The sequence below is a fragment of the Heliconius melpomene genome, chromosome 15, assembly GCF_056956725.1.
Source record: "Heliconius melpomene rosina isolate 202511_hmr_F chromosome 15, ASM5695672v1, whole genome shotgun sequence".
Lineage (NCBI taxonomy): Eukaryota > Metazoa > Arthropoda > Insecta > Lepidoptera > Nymphalidae > Heliconius > Heliconius melpomene.
This window is the reverse complement of record NC_140403.1, coordinates 1,663,846-1,680,250: the sequence shown is the minus strand read 5'-3', so window position 1 is coordinate 1,680,250 and position 16,405 is coordinate 1,663,846. Positions and strand designations below refer to the sequence as shown.

Genomic DNA, 16,405 nt, shown 5'->3' with positions numbered 1-16,405 from the left:
CCACACTAAAGAAAGAAAAAACACACTATATACAAAGACGTGGGAGCGATGCCTAGTTGACCAACGAGTAAGTCAAATATTAGAACTGCCACCGGAAATGAGTATTCGTATTCTAATTAACCGTAGATACTGTATATAGGTTTTTATTGCTAATACTATAAAAATAGATAAAAGAACCAAAGGTCATTCTATTCAATACCATGAATGCATGCAAATAACCTATTATTTTTAGCATATGCTTAAATTATTATTTTTTAGGGTTCCGTTCCTCAAAAAAATACAACAGAAATTTCAAATCACTTTGTTATCCGTCTGTCACCACCATTTATGGTCAGCTCAGCGTGGCTGAACTGACTGGTCAACTCATGATGAACATCTTAGTATCGGAAGTCAGCGTTGTAATGTACTAATATTGATGTGACAAGTGGAATCCAGGCTGAAGAGCTTGTGATTGAGACCACGATATAGGGTACTTCCCGTGCCCCTACAATTATGAAATTTGGCAAAATGTATATTTCTATATTAGTTATGGCGTTCCGAACGTGCTAGTTCATGTTCGTTCATTTAATTTAAGTTTGTCAACATTTATGAATGGGTGCGGTACGGTACACTCAGTGGGGAGAGCGACTCGCACTTGACCAGCTCTTTTATACGTTAGTTGCTTAATTTAGTGATAAATAATATTTTTTTTACAATACATTAGAAATATAAATGCAAAACAGTAGATAATAATTATGCAGTTTTAGTTAAATGTGGTGTGGTGTAGTTTCAAATTCCGATATATGTATATGTTATTAATGTGCATGTTAGCGTCAATTTATGTACCTTACAACTGATAAACCTATTTTTTTTGTTTCACGCCGTATCCCGCAAATAGCAGGGTAGGCAGGGGAAACCTAATGGAGGAGGAACTGAATTTCAAGGCATTGCGTGTTGAGCAGCGTAAACTAACGCAGATAATGGAAACTAAAGCAGAGCGAAGAAATGAAAATAAATAAATAAGTCTTGGGGACATCAATTTGACAGTCAAATAAGGCGAAACAGGATAAGGCGAAAGAATGTTTTGCACTCCGTTCTCTCTGCATACCCCGCTAGAGATACAGCGTAAAGCTATCGAGGAAATGAAAATTAATGTTAACAATTAGATGCTTCTGTGGTTGAACCTAAGACCATCACGAAAACAGTTAGTTCCCACTCCTCCATGATGGCATATCATATTATTTAAGTAATCATTTTTAATTAACACGTTGTATAATATATAATATTCGATAACTATATTACTTTAAATATAAATGCAATTGAAATAATGCAATGTGATTTGTAAAATTAATACCTTAATCGACAGCATGTTACTGGCATTGTATGGAGTTGCTAATAACCAGCTACTAGAATATAACTATAACGATATAACCGGATGTTGAATATTTTAATTATTTATAGTGGCACGATAGGACGACACCTGTCACAGTTTTTACTCTGTCCATTATGTGAAGTAGACACTTTGTTTTTAGTTTATTTTTCAATAATATCTTTTTATTAACCTTTGAATACCGAGGCGGGGTCTGTGAGGCCGCAATTGGTTGACAAATTGTTAGATTTAGCTCTTCGTGGTGCACACGAGACTCAAGCTTACCACTAGTTCTGCGTTTAGTTGCGCTAACACCAATAAATGTGGCAGTAATAGAAACGTGTCTAGTTTTGATAAGGTATGTCAATTGTCGATGTCGACGACGTTGTCGGTTTACGCTAGTTTTTTGCTTGACCTATGAGCAAAACGTTACTCTAATTGAATTAAAAGCTGATCCAAAATTTCAACAAATAAAAAAATGTCTTTCATTTCATTTTAAATTACTAAATGAACAATAAAACCATCTCAAATATATTTTCTATAAAATTTTGTGTTATAAAAGCTCCACGTCGCATTGGTACTAGTGTTATAAAAAAAAACACATCGCTGGTTTAAAGTTAATAGTTTTCATCAAAGGACACTGCCATAATATAAAATTTTTACCTTTTGAGATACGGAGTCCTAAAAATTATGATTTTATTATATTCTTTACAACTTTCATAAGCGTTAAATTGGTGTAAATTAAATAAGTATTCATTTAGATCAAGAAAAAGTAATTTTATGTCTCATTTATTAAAGCAACTCAATATTTCATGAAGTAGTAAAGGTATTGTAGCATTAGCTTGACCGACCGACTTCGAAATTATAAAATCTTGGTAAAATTATTTTTCACTTTTTAGTTCGTTGTTAGAAGTCGATTATTGTTTTTGTTAAAATTAATTTATTTTACGATTTTAAATGATGGGTAGATCTTAAAATGATGCTTCTTGAACGAGTGGTGATGGTGGTGGTAGTGGTTGGCAACGAGTGGTTGTGGTTGTCCTATGTAAAACCTTATTTAATTAGGTATTATTTTTGTGCAAAGTAACATTTTGGTATACATATATTTGGTATACGTATATAAGAACATACATAAAAAGTACTCGGGCGAATTGGGAATCTCCCTTTTTTGAAGTTGGTTGAAAATGAGAACATCCTCTTTTTTGAGGTTGGTTGGAAAGAAATGAATCTCACTTCTGACACCGAGTTAAAAAGTTTTTGCTTGTAACTATTACAGTATAATCAATTTTTTACCAAAAAAAAAACAAACTTTCTCAATTTTCACCGGATCCCATAATTGGAACCTAACCAAACTTTCACCAAATTATCCTTAAAGTGTATCCTTTCAAATAAAAAAAAGAATCATCAAAATCGGTTTGCGCGACATTGAGTTATTCGTGTATTTGTCGCGCACATACCTAATGCAAATTTAAGACTTATGTGATTTTCTCATGGATACCATTGTCAGACATGGACCAAAAAAAAATGGGACCATTCGGGAAGCTTCACCTTTCAAATAAAAAAAAAATATCAAAATCGGTTCACCCAGTCAAAAGTTATGAGGTAACAACATTACAGTCGAATTACAGTCGAATTGATAACCTCCTTTTCTTACAGAAGTCGGTTAAAAAAGAAAACAAATTGATTTCTACTGTCATCAACGGTTTCTAATATAGATACATAATTTTAAATGGCTTTCTTAATTATTTCATAGGATTTATATAAGCTTTAGGGGTAGTGGTGGTTTCCGTGATCTGATTACATAGCGTCTATTTAGGTTTCCTCATTTAGTGCATTAGTTTTACTCAGAAAAAAAACCCTCCACGTTTTTTTCCGCATGGCAGGGCAGGCACAGGGATCATGCAATGTTGAGTCGCGGAACTCACCGCCGCGCCGCTTTGTCGAGACGAGCGGAGCTGGAATCCCCAATTGTCGCTTTTAAAGTCAGTCACTCTGCCGCTGTGTAACGACTGCCTCTGTAGCTTCTCTTCACATGTAATAAATATAAACTTTTCATATAACAAGTACGAGTAAATAAAATAAAACAAAAAAAAAAGAATTTAAACTAATACAATCCTAAAATACCTGACCAAATAAAGTAAAATCTCGATATAAAAACAAAAAGCTTTAAAAATGTCGCAATAAAAATCCATAAAAGATACTTTCTGATATCATTCCGAGGAAGCGATAAAATCATGATTGAAAAAACGGTTAGAGTGTCGCCCTTAACAATGTATGACGCAACGAATTCAGTACACTGCCCGCATTGCTTAAATACTGACATACCGATACGTAGAGCTCTAAGTGTGACAAAAAAGGAACTTAAAAAGGAACTTTATTGAACACTAGCGACCCACTCACGGCTTCGCCCGCTTGGACTACATAATTATTAATTTAGCAATCTGAATAACTGTCGTTTTCTTATGATAATATAATAAAAAGTTAATTTTTCGATTAAAAAATCAATTTTTTATAGCAATTGTGTCAATTATTATTCTTATTAATAAACTTCTTAGTTATTTTTATTTATAAACCGATAAAAATAAAATAAACACTAAATATTAAGTAATGGGCCAAAATACAATAGTGATTGTGCAGCCGTTTCTGAGATTAGCATGAACAAACGCACAGACAATTGTTTTTGGTTGCGTTATTAAATTCAACCAATATATTGTTTTCATATATATTTTTCACGTATAGGCACCAATCAGTTACGACAGTATTATAAATATTGAACATTACTAAAGAACATCTTAGGAGGAATATGCTAGAGTAAAATGATTTGACGATTTTTTATTAAATTGGTTACCTACGATTTTTTAAATATATAAACTAATGAAAGTTTTACAATATAATGACAACTATTTGTGTGTATAAGTGTTAACAGTTTTTTTTTATATACGAAATAAGGAAATGCTGTCATAAAAAAAATAATCCGAAGATGTTGGGCCTCTAACAATTAAATATTAGAAAACATTACGAAAAATTGTACTATAACCTAGCGCTTTATGATGTCAGAGCCGAAAAAAGGAAAATAATTCATTCCCGAAGTCAAAATCTACCCTATAACCGTCAGGTCAACAGTCAGCTGCCCACTGCGATACGTTGGACTCTTCATAATTATCATCATTTTATAAATAACAACTGCAGTTCACTGAAGACGTTAAAAGGATAAGGAATTTACATTTTTTACAGTCTATTTACATTTAATATTTTATTCACATGAGTGTCCACGGAAAAGTTATGACAAACGGTTCAATATCCAACTGTGAATTCGCATACTTTTATAGATATTCCATGTAATTAAAAGAGCCACAATTGGTGTTAGTTTTATGGAATTTAAATTATTCTTTACAAATTGTTTATATTGTACAGTACAGCTTGTACTTGTGGCGCAAGGGTGATAGTGTTAACGCGGCGGTTATGCCTCGATAATTCGGTGGAAAGTGGGAAATGGAAGTGTTTTCATGAGAATGGAGTATCATTACATTAGGTTCCCTCTGCCTGCCCTTCTATGTGCGGGATCCAGCGTGAGGATAAAGCGTAAAATAAAAAATGTAACGATTGCTTAAAATACTAAAAAGTATAATGAAAGTATCATGAAAAGTATACATAATAGTAGTGAATTCATTTTTAAAAGGTATTTTAGTATTCAGTACGTAAAAAGAAACGGAACCTTAATGGGATCTCTATCCCTGTTCATCTGCCAAGATCATTTTTCTCAAGATAGAGAAGCGAAGCTGAGAATACTATCAAAAACTTCTGAGTTAACGCAATCAAAAAAACGTTTGCTTGAAATTCGCCCAGTAACAAAAACCTATAAGGTACTTGTCGTGACGGATTTCATACAACATGCAGTAAAGACGATGCCTAAATGCTCATATCTTTTAATTGCGTTGACTTAGAAGATTGACTTTTTTGCTACAAGGAACTTTAAACTTGAATATTTTATATTACATTAAAGTTGACGCCTCTACACGATATAGAGATAAAAGGTCTTGACAGACAGACATACGGGCTACAAAGTAATTCTATAAGGGTTCGGTTACCTTTTCAAATATAGAACCCTAAAAAAACATTTCTTCACTTGGAAATCATTAATACATAGTAAGCAATTACATTGTAAACTAAGTAATATTTTATGTAAGATATTTTAAGCAATTTGTAATGTAAGTGACCATAAATAATAATAATAATGGTTTATAAAAGTGTATTCTACAACCCATTATATTTGTTACATATACTCGACTTACATAGATATACCTCTTCGATCAATTATACATTAGATTAAGGATTATAGTCTAAGAAACGTCCAGAGAAATAAAAGCACATTTTTTTGTATTATTATTTGATTTTAGTATGGTCCAACCTCTGCCATCGTCTGGACGTGTCAAAATGCATCAGTGTGATTTATAAAATCAGTATTAAGCAATTAAATACAAATATTTCATCATTTGGCCAATATTCGCGACTACGAATATTGGTTGGTCTGGACTAAAACACGCATGGAGTGAATGTTTTAATAAATAATAATTCATTGTCCCGAGTGAGAATCGAACACACATCCGTGGGTTGCGCCACTGCGCCACGACGGCTTCAACTCTTTATAAAAGATGAAATTTATAAAATAAAAATTTGCATAAACGTTTTATTATGTTATACTATACATAAATGCTTCAAGCAAGACTGGACGAGATCTAGGAAAAAGCGTGAAATTCATGAATTATTCATCAGTACATCCGCCCGTGTGTCTCCAGTAACGGTGAGTGGACTAAGAGCTAAGAATCTTGATATAATAACGCGAACTATGAAGGTTTTTGTTGGCATTTGTTGAAAAATACGATGGGGTACCTGCGTGCCAACGTTTCAATGTATTGGCGGAAAGTTGTTATATACTGATTTTGTTTTACCATTCAGAAGAAAATGTGCTTATAGACTTTTCTGCCAGAATACCAGAAAAAACTTTCTGTATTATTATTTTTGTGTGAAACGGAGAACGGAACGGAGTGTCGTAACACTAGGTTCTCTTTACATTTGAACTAACTAATGAATCATGAGTGAAAACTTTCTATCATTGAATAGAATCGCCTACTCGATTTCGGAACTAAAACATTTTTCCATATTTGGGATATATAATGGACATCATAAATATATCCACGTAGTGCACCTCAAATTTAGCATTTGGAAAACTTCTTAGAATATTGTGAACGAATGGCAGATTGGCATAAATTGAAATATATATATATATATATAGATAGATATAAAGATGTAAAGATATATATATATATATATAAAAAATATCAAAATCGGTCCTCCTTCTAAGGAAATCGGTTAAAACAATTTTATTATTATTATATATATATATATATATATATATATATATATATATATAATTATTTATTTGAATCCTCGTGCTTCCCGTGTGGTCTCATTTTCTATTTGGTCCATTTCTGACAAAGTTATACACGAGAAAATCACGTAAGTCTTAAATTTACATTAAGTATGTGCGTGACAAAGGGGCGAATAACTCGCAAACCTAACTCCTAAATAATATCACGCCAACCGATTTCAATGATTCTTTTTATATGGAATTTAATCAACAGTAGTGTGATTAGAGAGAAATCGGTTGTTTTTGTTACAAAATATAATTATTGAACTGAATGTATTACATAGCTTTGTAACAATAATTTTATAGTTTTACGCCCTTAGTTCCTTAAATAAATATTAGGTTTAGTTAATATGTTCATGTTAAAAAAACCTTATTGCCATCCAAAATCCAAATTCTTACCAGATTATATTATTATTCTTTTTTTCACGCTGTATCTCGCACATAGCAAGGTAGGCAGAGGGAACCTGTGAACCTAGTCCTAAGATACTCCGTCTCCATTTAGACATTTCTGTTCCCTATTTTCCGCCGAATTCTTGAGACATTACGTGTTGAGTGGCGGAACCCAACGCTGAGTTTTGACTCGTTCCCAGAGTGAGGAAATAAAAATTATAAGAGAATCTAGTATCAATCTATCACACTACATCCTGCACATAGCAGAGTAGGCGGAGAGAATCAAGAACCTAGTGCTAAGACACTTCGTTTCCCATTAAGACGATTCCATTCCCCACTTTCCACCGCGCATTCTTGACTCTACATTTGGTTGTTTATATGGTGGAATTCTACTCCCCTCATAGCCTTACCAAAATTTTAAAAATTAAAATAATCATTTCCTCCAAATGAGAATAAAACCCCTCGTTTCCAGACAGTTTTTGTTCCTGTACGCCACGATAGCCAATAGATGGTAGTTTTATAGACTACAAAGTGACCACACAGCGACAGCGAGGCTGGAATGAAAAATTACAAAATACCGTGACTATATAATATGGGATAACGAGACATTCCGCATTGGCACTTATTACTCTTACAGCTAGAAACTGAAATTTACTGCTTTGAGAGTGGAAGAATGGGATCTTTATGCTTTCAATGCGCAATTTATATGAACTGACCGCATTAATTGTCAGATAACTGCGGTAATGGACAATATTTTAAAAGCTTTTATTTAACTTGCAATGTGTATATGTATGTTAGTTTGGGTAGTATGTTAATCTTTGAACTCAATTCTGAATTAGGTATCTTCAACCGATCGAGCTAAAATTATGTATACACGTTTAGTTCGGATGACAATGCACTATAAGGTATGTGAAGTCATTCTAAATCTAATATGGCGGACCATACAAGTTGGCGAAATAGTTATTTTTAATGTACTTCTGCAATATGGGTATCAAATGCACGGGCTTGCCTAGACTAATTAGAAAAATAATATTGCATCACTCTATATCCAATATATTATAGCACTACAGAAGTTTGTTGTGCTTTCATGTAATGAAATGGCTCGCTGAGAATAAAAATGCAGATTTCTAGATCTGTCTAGGAGACAGACTGCTCTAAAATCAGGCCCGGAATTGTTTTTCGTGCCGAGGACTGAATGGCAATGGCACCTGGGCAAACCCTGTTGTATATTAGCTCTTACCGTTCTAAGCGAAGCTCTGAGAGGGTTGACGAATATTTTTTCGGTACACGTGGGATCAAAATGGGAAAAACAGAAATATCAACACAAAAAAAAGAAGACTGGAGAAAAAGAAATCAAAACGGCAAAAAAACCTTGCTAAAAAAGATGATGACGCAAAACGTGATCAGCAAGGGGACTTTCGCCATTCAACAAGCAATGCTTCCAAAATTCGGCGGAAAGTGAAGCGGAAGTGTTTTACCGGAAGTTCCTTCTGCCTACCCTTTTATGTATAGGATAAGGCGTCAAGCCTGAAAAATATCTTACAGACGAATTAGCAGACCAAAACGAAAGGATGAATTTGGCTGTCACGGGCCACCTGGTGCGCCATATCAAGAAATAGGCAAAAGTGAAAAACCACCTTTGCTCTAAAACGGAACCATAGACACTAGTACAAAAATATATTCACAAGAATTATTCATTTAATTCCGTCTGAAATACATATTACTGACATCTTTATGATAACCGTAAAAATTCAAACAAATTCTTTTAATTTTTTAACATTTTAGTAAAAAAATTAACGAAATATTATCATTTTAATACGTTAATACATATTATAGTTATTTATTAAGCTATCTACAACTATTTAATGGATCTTACTTACCTTATAAGCCCATTATGTTCATGTACAACCAAGAATTTATTTTACAAAAAACTATTCGAGTTTGTTAAAAGCCGATGCTTTATAGACATTCCCCTTTTTCTATTTAAACCAATGAATATATATCTCTTAGTGGCCTATGTAAGGAATTAAAAGATATAATGCTATACTAAATAAAACAAGAATGAAATAACACTTTTGCAATACAAATTAGACAACCGCTTAAAGGTCGAAACTATAAAATTCATTTACTTTAGCTAATGTGATACGTTACAAGACCATAACATGTAAGTTCACAATCCTTATCTAAGTACAGTTGCCTCGTAAAGTATATGACATTAATATTAATCCCTTATCAATAAATACAACTGAAAATATAATTAAAAATAATAATAAATATATAGTAATAGTGAGTATTAGTTATTATAAGGATAGCAAGTAATTTTCGAGGCCGTCTTGATGCAAAGGCACAGGTTCGTTTCCTACTTGATGGATTAAAATATTTAATATTTTCATTTCCTTGTTCTAGTAACAAGGTAAAGCGCGTAGAGTACCGCCATTGAAGACGCAATGACATATTGAAGCCAATGAAGACGCAATGGCATATTTCGTTACCTCGAGTGGAAATCGAACCCACAACCTGTCGCGTTTATAGTCAGACACGCTTGTGCCTCTGCATCACTTCTGACATTATTATCATTTTTTTTTTCTTTATGAATTGTACTAAGTAAAATTAGGTGAATTAAGAAAAAGGATTTTTTAGAACATAAATTGTATTTATATATACTTACTAGTGGATCCGAACGCGACTACGCCGCTTGAACTACACGAATAGTTATTAAATATATTTATGAAATTATTTTCAGTTTTCAGATGCGTTAAGTAAGCTCATTTTGGGTGACGTTTTTTAACAACAAACTTTGCAAATCGTTGCTTAGCAACGGTCGCATAGTGACGGTGGTTATTAACATGGGGGAATAAATTACATGTCAAATTATTAAAGTATTTTAATATATTGGTATATATCGAAAATATTACAAATATGAGAAAAAAAGTATCCCGAGACCCTGAAGTATCTCTATATGAGTATTTTATCACAATTAAATCAGCGGTTTGGTCCTGATTGCGTAAAAGACAGACAGACAGACAGAGTTACTTTCGAATTTATAATATAGGGCCAATCGTAATACAAGCAACTGTACAAACGATGTTCATTTTCATATAATTTAAACAGTAATACATTTCTTGGAGCCGGGCTGCGCGTGCGCTTAAAAAATGAACAACACGTTTTTGATTGGTTGAGATTCTCCAATGACTTTGCGTCTACGTTTACAGTTACTTTTAAAGTGATAAATGTTAAATAGCAGGTACTAAGCCTGTATAGTTATTTTATTTTTATTTTAGCTTCCCCTATGGCAGGGTAGCGCACCGCTTAATTTTCGGGCCATTCCATGTTGTGTGGGGGCCACGAAGCCGGGCTTTGTCTTCTTACCAGAGCGAAGAACTGAAAATTGTTAATTTCCCCGAGTAGAAATCGAACCTACAGCCGTCGCGGTAATAGTCAAAGGCCTTTGTTTTTATTTCTTAACCATTTAAAACATTCAAACGACTTCCACGGTCTACTAAGTACTATGTAGTAAATATCTCCAGGGCCCACCTGTCAAATATTTATATAGGAGAATGCTGTGTCTACAAGAGTTTTTGAATCATACTGATATTTATCACAACATTGCTAAAGCTATTGTCTTCGATTTGTTGATAGTAATTCTTATAGCGGAATTATTACTTGTTAAAACGTATACTGTTAAAATAAATAATAAAATCAAATTCTGAGCCTTAATACAAGTATAAAAACCGGTCAAGCTGGAGGCGGATTCACCTACCTAAGGTTCCCTACAAATTTCATGATTGTAGGACGAATTAAAAAAAAAATTGTGGTAATAATGCCAACTTTGCGTTGACTTCCACCATTCAAGACGTAATGTCTCAAAAATAAAGCAGTTCGTGGAGTTTAAGACTGCAGTATCGGGGAGCTACTAGTATAAGTAAAAGTTGTAAGATGAATCATTTACAATGACTAAAATATAACGATATTGTGTATCAATCACGATCGTTCTCCTTTTGTAGTGTATGACATGAGCAATTTACTTATTGCTGTTTTTTGACACGCCTATTATCTAGAAATAAGTAGGTTCAACGGACACAATTCGAATCCGTGGTATAGAATAATATATATATTTATATTTGTTTTAAATAATATTTTTAATAATTTCATATTCTCGCTCTGGTAACTAGGCAAAGCATGGCGTTTAGTTTCGTCGCTCAACACGCAATGCTTCCAGAATTGGGCGGAAAGTGGAGAAAGGAAGTGTCTTGATGGATAAATTAATTTGAAAAACCGACTTCTAACAACGAACTAAAAAGTGAAAAATAATTTTACAAAGATTTTATGATTTTGAAGTCGGTGCCAAGTAAAACAAACAGGCTTAGTCATTAGATATTGTAGTAAGGTTTTTGTAGCATTAGTTTGACACTAGCATATAAAGAAGGGACTGCTCTTAAAATTAAAAAGAAAAAGGAAAAAAATAATTAAAACATTATAAGTATGTTGACATCAGGCCATCACATCTTAAGAATCGCCAAAATACTAAATGTTTATCGTTTCAGTTGATTGTACAATAAAAAAAGTCATACTACTTTACAACCGGAATTTATAACAATAAAATTTTATTGTTAAATATAAAAGTGGGCGGTTTCCATTGAAAATATTATTATTTGCTTAGTTTAAGATAAATCCAAATGAATAAATTACAAGGTGATATATTGTCAAAGTCAAAACTAAAGATAAATAATTTTGTTCAAAATAATAAGTTACAAGCTTCATTGTTTGGACGTTAATAAATTTAACACCAGTTCACCCAAGTTACTGCCTCAGACAGTCAGACCTGAGGAGAGCCAGCGCAACTAGCGGGACTTTTTTTATATCGATTGTTTCCAGATTCACACTTACTTATTAATGACAATGATACCTTTGAAACAGACTGGAGTGAACATTTCACACCCAGAGTAACACGCATTTTGTAATTACTTTTAATACACAAATTTCATAAAGTAACAAACTAAATTTAAAAAAATAAAATTAAATAATTAAAATTTTATTTCAAAAACTTCTATATTATCTTAATCTATAGATTCATCACCACATGCCGTAATGACGAAACGGGGTAAACTTATTAATCTATTTTTTTTTTTAGGTGCATACTGTATCCCATATACAGCAAGGTCAGCAGAGAAGACCTAGTATCTAAGACAATCCGTTTTTCGCTTTCCATCAGAATTCGAAACAGCGGACAGGACTCGTGAAAATAAGGAATCTCTCGAGTAGTAATCGAACCCACAACCATCACGTTCACAAACAGATCCTCCACTCAACACGCAAAACCTCTTCTCTCAGAATTCTTCGAAAAATGGGGAGCAGAATCTCTTAACTCTAGGCTACTTCTGCCTACCCTGCTACATGCGGGATACAGCTGAAAAAAAGGAAGCTGATAAAATAATAATAGAAGCGTCTTTAAGTTCTGTGCCTACGCCTACCATAGCGAAAGCTACATTAATAAACTAATGTTCATCCAGAATCGTCAACCGTCTTTTTACTGCCGTACAACGCACATCCAGACCAATTAATGTTATTTCCATGAAACCACTTTTTTTATACAACTGTCATTTAAACTTATACGAGGACTGTTTAGAGTAAAAACATTACATTTCTTGCTCGAGCATTAGAAAAAGGAAACTAATTAAGTAAATCCCTTAAGGAATTGAATTAAACGGCCGTAAATCTTCCTGGATCATATAAAGTCTGATGGGACTCGAGCTAATGTGTGATTAATTAAAATGGAGCTATATTAGTTAACTATGCAAATAACATTGTGAATGAATGTTTGTTTCTTTTTGTGCATAGTTACTTGAACACAAGCGTTTCATTGGAACGCGACGGTTGGAGTTCGATTTTCACTCGGGGGAATGAGCTATTATTTATTAATATTTTCAAGAACTTATTTCAGATATCATTATAATTTTAAACAAAAAAATAGACTTCTATACAATTTCAACTAGATCCCATACAATTTCATATAATTTCAACCGGATCCCATAATCAGAACAAAGCCAAACTTTTACCAAACTATTATTGACTAGGATCCTTGCCAATAAAAAAAATCATCGAAATCGGTTGGCGCGATGTTGAGTTATTCCTCCATTTGTCGCTCATATATCTAATGGAAATTTAAGACTTGTGTGAGTTTCTCATGGATGCTATTGTCAAAAATGGACTGAATTAAAATGGGACCACTCAGAAAGCACTAGCTTTAAAAAGAGAAACATCAAAATTCATTCCTTAGTTAAAGTTCATAGGTAACAAAAAAAAACAAACAGAAAAAAATACAGTCGAATTGAAAACATTTTCTTACAGTTTTTTTATGTAAAATATATCTATTATAAGATAATTATATTGGGTAATTAAATATAACAAACAACTTATACAACCAAAAATAAACGGTTAATAAACGTCTTTCCTATCAAGCGACGTCCATAAAAGCAATATCTATTTAGTAAATAGCCAAGCAAACGGCGCACGCGCACAAAAAAACCCATCTCACTCATTGTGAAACGATTTCGCCGAACAAAATTCAACTGCATAATATCGAATATAATCTATGTTATATTTGATTCATAGAATTGAATGCGAGGCCGATATAAAATATAAAGATACCTATCCACCTAGATAGCAGTGCAAAAAAAGTAGGTGCTGCGTCACGCACGAACTGCCCGAGTCGAATCTCGTCGTGTCTTTGACATCGATAACTGATTCATAGCGGGGAAATATCTTGACAACTTCTTTTGTAATTGGAATGTCATTTTAGATATCATTTAGTTTCTTTTTATTTCTGGTTACTTGAATAGAATAATATGAAGTAAGACCAAAGTCCTTTTTCTAGAATTACCTATCTATTTCAGCTTGCTGGTCACTTGTAAGTTTAAGTTAAGGATACCTTAGGGTTACCTAGAATAATATAGATAGATAGATATATCTATCTATCTATATTATTATATACTAGATAGATATATCTATATTATCTGTGTGGTACTTTAATATATTTTTTATATACTAGAGTTATCACGTTCTAACCGACATTAATTACTTTAGATTATATCATGAAACTTTAAAGTACACAAAATTAAAAATAACCAATTTAATTCTTGACTACAATATTTTTTTTTTATTTTATGCTTCACGCTGTTTGCGCATGTAGATAGATAAGCAAAGGAACCCTGGTGGTAAGGCACTCCACGCCTCACTCCTCAACTACGCGCTTTACCTCGATGCCATAACAAATAAATGAAAATATTATTTCCTCGAGTGGGAATCGAACTTACTTACGTTTTTCCAGAGTTTACATCATCAGATCCTGAGTTGGTGACAATGAGACAATCTAGGAGGGATGCATGGATGATGAATTAGTTTACAAATTACGAAGAAATCGAGGGAAAATGCAAATCCAATTAAAATACAACATTTTATCAGCTATCATTTTATTCTCACGACTAATAAAACCAAATAACGGTAATTATTAGCAACAGATATAGATGTGTCAATATTTTATGAGCACTAAATTCAATCAAATTATCTTTATGGGTTTATCTGTTTATACCTAATATTATAACGATTTGGAATTTTTATATTGCTTATATATTAAAATTTAAATCGAAGTAGCAATTTCACGTTTTAAGCACAAATTCGGAGCATTTCGTCTTCGACTAGTGGCGGATCACAACGCCGGGCTTAGACTTGATTTATATTAGGTACATTATGTTCCAGATTATACAGTTTAATGTCATATTTTTATAAGAATATAATAGAAAAAAATTATTGATTTACAAAATGTATACAGAAAATGCGTGGCCTATCGAATCATATGGTTAACATCGTATATCATATGTGGGACTATAATGCGACGCGTGTAAATGCACATCAAGCAGTCTTTACCAATATAACTGTGTACACATCGACTGGACAAGAACAGATACAAGAAGTTTGTTTTGCAATGTAATTCGATTGAATACAGAAATTGAGTTGTCTTTCGGATCTTCTTCATCATAAGCATTAATTTTGATATTTAGATTTTAATTTCTATGTAAAAAGGTGGGTAGAAAGTAAATAAAATATTAATTTTAATAATAAGTTCCCTCTGCCTCTACTGCTACGTGCGGGATATAGCGCGAAGCTAAAAAGTAAAAGAAAACGAGTTTAAATTAAATATTTTTCTTAATATTTTTTTAGCTTTATGTTTAACCCTAGTAGGATAGTCAGAAGTCCAGATGATACTGTCCCTACACACCCACAGAGGGTTCCGTACAAAAATTTAGGGTTTCGAGCTTTTTCTCAAATTCAAGCTTAGCTTAGTCAGAGCCCTTTCATCTGATACATCACACGAACACGAACACAACGGAAACAAAGTGATCTTATAAGGGTTCCTTTTTTCCTCAAAAGGTGCGGAACCTTAAAAAAATAGAACTAAATTGAAAACCTCCGCCTTTTACAGAAGTCGGTAAAACATATAAAATTCAATTGATTATAATAATTTAACTAAAATAAAATGTCCAGTCAATGTGATAAAACCAACACGTAATTACAGTGGCATCCCATACAACGAGTGCAGATTTACCTTGCGTACGAGCGCCGCTAAAAGCCAATTCACCGGTCTTATAATGTTATTATTTTCATTAGTGGGTTCCCTTAAGTTGTTTTACCTGTATTCAGTTGTTATGTGGCCTTATAACATATCTTTGGGCTAAATAAAGATATAATGGCCGAGGCACGATAATGATAACGGATATTAAAATATTATTTAATTTTATCGATCTGGTAAGAAAAGACCACAAAATGTGGTCTTGAGTTTTGACACTTAGCTCGTAAGGTCGGCTCGGAAAAAAGAAAAAGACAGAAAAATGGGGAACGTGAAGCTAACATTAGGTTCCCTCTGCCTGCCTTGCTATATACGAAATACGAAACAAAAACCATTTCATTATCTATATATATAAAAGGACTTGTCCTCACTGACTGAGGTAAGACGCACGCACAGCCGTAACTGCTGATAGAAACGTTTAATTTGGACAGATGTTTACTTTCGTAATCTGGACATCCACTAAGAAGGGATTTTGAAAAATTTTAACCCTAAAGGGGTGAAATAGGGGTTACAAGTTTGTATGGAAAAAAAATTAAATCGGCACAGATTTTTATAAAATTTGAAATTTAGATTTTTAAAAGTATTTAATTGAACACGTGTTTTATCGTTTTCTAGA

General features: G+C 33.0%; 1 long non-coding RNA gene across 1 annotated transcript in view; it reads right to left on the bottom strand.

Annotated features, from left to right (window-relative positions):
- Positions 1-16,405, bottom strand: part of LOC146531235 (uncharacterized) — a 157,617-nt gene that overhangs the window by 136,378 nt on the left and 4,834 nt on the right. The window lies entirely within an intron of this gene.